This window comes from Myotis lucifugus, unplaced genomic scaffold (genome assembly GCF_000147115.1).
Source record: "Myotis lucifugus unplaced genomic scaffold, Myoluc2.0 scaffold_157, whole genome shotgun sequence".
In the NCBI taxonomy this organism is placed as follows: domain Eukaryota; kingdom Metazoa; phylum Chordata; class Mammalia; order Chiroptera; family Vespertilionidae; genus Myotis; species Myotis lucifugus.
In genome coordinates this window covers 1,964,995-1,969,011 of record NW_005871205.1, presented here as the reverse complement: position 1 = coordinate 1,969,011, position 4,017 = coordinate 1,964,995, and the positions used below count along the sequence as shown (strand labels likewise).

Genomic DNA, 4,017 nt, shown 5'->3' with positions numbered 1-4,017 from the left:
CGGTCCTCCTTCTGCCTGGCTTCGCATGTGTTTGACAGTGGCCTCATGGTTTGTGTTTGTGTAGGGAGACTTGGAATGATGCTTCCTGGGAGGAGCTCTCTCTCCTGCCTGGGCCTTCCTGCCCTCAGAGGGTCCCCCAAGCGTCTGGAGCTGGATTCTCACCCCATTCACCTTGCCCATAATGACTTGGGCTGGTTTTCGAGGTTTCGTTTTATCTTTTGAGTGCCTGGCCCGTCTGTGGCTGAGGAGGCCTTGTCAGTCCCCCTGAGTTGGAAGAGTATATGCATTGGGCCAGGCTGGAAGGGAGGGAACACATCCAGGCAGTTAAGAGTAGGATCACCTTAGCTTAGCAACACATTGACTCGAGAGGGTCAAGCTCCCTTTCTGTGTACTGATCAGGTCTGGAAGCCCTTTTTCTTTTGTGGGGGGGAGGGAGCAACTAGGTATCCTGTTGTTATGGCAACGGGCCCGGCCTTGCCTAACCGTTCTCCTCCCTTTTGGTTCAGGGGCTCCTTTCTATGCGGGGATACTGAAAGTTGCTCTCCTGAGGTCCCTGGCTTCCTGCCGGCCTCACTGGCTCTTTGTCAATGGCCTGCCACCTCCTCAGCTTCCCCTCTGATGAGGTCTTTCCAGGAAACATCCTCCCGTTTGCTGGACATGACTGGTTATATATAGCCCTGGGTGGAGGTGCGCGTGGCCATTTGGGGCTGGGGACATTGGAGTTGGGGCCTCAATTGCAGGAAGACAGTAGGGGAAGCTATTGTGTTGGGGGCTTAGGGGACTGAGAAGGGTTGCAGTGGGGGTGGGAGGGATAGCATGCTGGTGGTCACTTCCTTTGGGAGCTTTGAACTTTGAACAGTTGATGACCTGGTGCCTGGCAGCTCTGATCATCTGGTTTGTTTACTCTTTCCCAGTCTGGCTCAGGTGCCAGGGTGTGTGCCTGAGGGCTTCCTCCCATGCGCCAGCTCTCCTCAGCTGCCCTCACTCTGATAGCGCCTTTCCTGACTCCTGCCTGGTCCCTCAGCCTCACTGCCTGGCAGCCTGGCAGCCAGCCTGTTGCCTGGAGCTCCCTTCACTGGCCCAGCTTGAAACTGCTCCTTGAGGGGTGCATGTCTCTTCAGAAGTTGGGCCTGAAAACTCTGAGGTTCCCCCCCCCCCCCCCGCCCCCCAGAGGCAGGTACCTGAAGGCAGACAGGGTGGGGCAGAGCTGGAGCTGGTCTGAAAGGGAGAATCCACCCTCCTGGGTGGAGCAGGGAGTTGTTGGAACTAAGGAAGGCTTGATCCCAACTTGGTGTGTCACAGGTCTCCAGGGCAGCAGTGCTGTTCTTCCTCCTTCAAACCCAAGGTCTGCCCTCAGCCAGACCTCCCTCACCTGACGTGGACACCACAGGCTGGAACCAGAGCATCCATGTGAGCAGGGCCCTGTTGGTGGCCTTGGGTCCCGGTCCTTGTCCCCAGCCTCTCCCGGGTTTGGTGGGTAATGCTGAGGTAGTTGAAAGGTTTGAGGGGATCAGAGGCCCAGTCCACTTTGTACTGTGATTGACAGGTTCCCGCAGGACTTGGGTGGGGGCTTCATGGAACTCTGAAGTCCTGCTTTGGGTCAGGCTCCCGGGTGCTTTAAGATCAGCTCACTGCACCTCACCCCTCATCACCATTTTCTTTTCTTTCTTTTTTTACCCCCATCACCGTTTTCTGAGGTGGACTGAATTAGAGGGTGGGGTGGTGCAGTGGTAGGAGCTGGATTGGGAGGGTGGGGAGCAACCCTGGAAAGCCCCTCTCCTCTTGCTTTCCTGCCCTTTCTCTGGCGATAGGAATTGTTTGGCTAATAAATTACCCACATTCCTTTGACATTTCAAATAGCTGAGAGTCAGGCAGCAGTTTAAGTTGTGGACTGACGATTTTACAGGGCCCAGGGCCCTCTCTCTCTGCCAAGTACCTTTATCGTCACTTAGAAGGGATTGTTTTTTCATTATCCTCTGATATTCCGAGATATTGGATGAAGGGCTCAAGGTCACACGGCAAGGCGGAGGCAGGCCAGGATTAGAACCTGCAGTTTGTGGTTGAGCAGCATACCTCTCCAGCAATGGGCCGAGTCTGAACTCTCAAGCCCATAGTTGAAATAGCTGAGGCCCGGAGAGGGGACGGGACTTGCTCAAGGTCACACAGCAGGTGGGGTGGGGATGGTTGTGTTTACTGAGTTCAGCGCCCAGCAGGCTGCGGCAGGCTCCCCAAGAAACAGAGGAGTTTCACCTGCAAGAGCAGCCCCGGACCTGGCCGGGCTGCGGGCACCTCTCTGGCTCACGGGCCCTGCTGCCTGGCAGTGTTTGGGGGCTGTTGGTGCCCGGAGCGGCGGCCAACAGGGAAGGGAGCAGGGAGGGGAGCAGGGAGCCGGCAGGCGGGCAGGCAGGCAGGCGAGCAGGCGGGCGGGCCGGCCGGCCAGCTGATGTCATGTGAGAAGCGTGCAGGCGGATGAGGGAGCACACCTGGAGCCAGTGAGCTCCATGTGACCTGGCGGTGAGTCACGGGCTCTGCGGAGCTCAGCACCACCCGCCGGGAGCAGCTCGGCGCGGCCGCGGGCAGGGGCGTCATCCTGAGCCGCTCGGGCTGGGCCCGCCCCGGCCGGTTAGGTGCCCCGTGAGCCCCACCGGCCCCCTTCGCAGTCCTCAGCCCTCGGTGGGCCCGCGCTGAGATGCAGGCCTCGGGGCTGTAGGAAATGGCCACTCAGGGAGGTCAGAGGCCAAGCGAAAGAGGCCGGGTCTCTTGGGAAAGCATTTCCTTTGTGTTTATTTATGAGTGTGGTCTGGGGTGGGGAGGGGGGGACGGACCCTTTTAAGTATCCACCCACAGCAGCCCAGCCTGGGGGCCCTCGTCTCGGGATTCTAACGCTATAGTTTCCATTTCCTGGGGTTTCTGCTTTGCCAGCTGCAGGGTGACCCATTTAAATCTGTCCCCTCTTAGAGCCACAAGACAACAGGGCCATCTATTTTAGCCAAGTCCCCCAAGTCCCTGACATGTTTTCAAGGCACGAGAGGGCAATTCTTAAAGTTACCATCGCAACTCTTGTTTACAGCTTTCATGCTAAGTTGATTGCTTACTGCTTTGCCAAACCTTTCTTTTTTCTTTTTCGTTTTTTAAAAAAATCTTTACAGTCACGAAAGTAACGTGCTGAAAAAAGGTTTAATGCAGGAAGTGTGCTCGGTAGAGAGACAGTGTTATTTCTCTTTGCCGCTACTCCACAGAGAAAACCACTGGTGAATTATTGTCATGGATCTTTCCAGACTATTTCAAAAGCTTGTTATATGTATTTTATATATTATATATATTTATAGGTTAAGATCTTATATGTTATACAAATATAATTTTATAAAAACACTTAAAATATTTTTTCTGTAGGAAATAAAGAACATGCACAAAAGTAGAAGAAAAATTATATAAACTCCCACCAGCTAAAGTCTTAGATTTAAATACACACACACCTACCAGCTAAATTTTCTTATTGTAAAAAAATTAAAACAATACAGATAACACACAAGTCTGTTTTGACTCTTCTGAAATCCCTGTCTCTTCCACAGAGCATACATTTTTCTATGAATATGCAAATATTATACATAATGGAAATTATATATATATATATGCACACATATACATATTTTTTTTAAAAATTCGTAAAAATTATATACTATCTGACAACTTGCTTTTTTCACTTAATAATATACTATAAAATCTTTCTAGGTCAGCATATACAAATCGACCTCATTCTTTTTAATAACTGCTCAGTTCTATAATTTAGCTATTTCTCCAGTGATGGTCATTTATATTGACAGCATTTTGCTATGATAAACAATGCTGCAAAGGTTAGCCATGTTTATTGTGTGAATATATCTATAGATGTCTTATAAGAGGAATTGCTCAGTCAAAGACTATGTACATTTAAATATTTTCATAGGTACCAACTTGCCCTCCTTATACCAATTTATACTCCTACCAGTATGTATGAAATGCCTGCTTCCAACCTTC

The 4,017-nt window shown here is 51.2% G+C and overlaps 1 protein-coding gene across 1 annotated transcript in view; it reads left to right on the top strand.

Annotated features, from left to right (window-relative positions):
- The first annotated feature begins 1,288 nt into the window (after nt 1-1,288).
- MYO18A (myosin XVIIIA) overlaps nt 1,289-4,017 on the top strand; it is a 75,850-nt gene continuing 73,121 nt past the window's right edge. The window contains exon 1 of the mRNA XM_023759497.1: nt 1,289-1,410. The gene's annotated coding sequence lies outside the window, so the exon portion shown is untranslated. The remainder of the gene's footprint in view (nt 1,411-4,017) is intronic.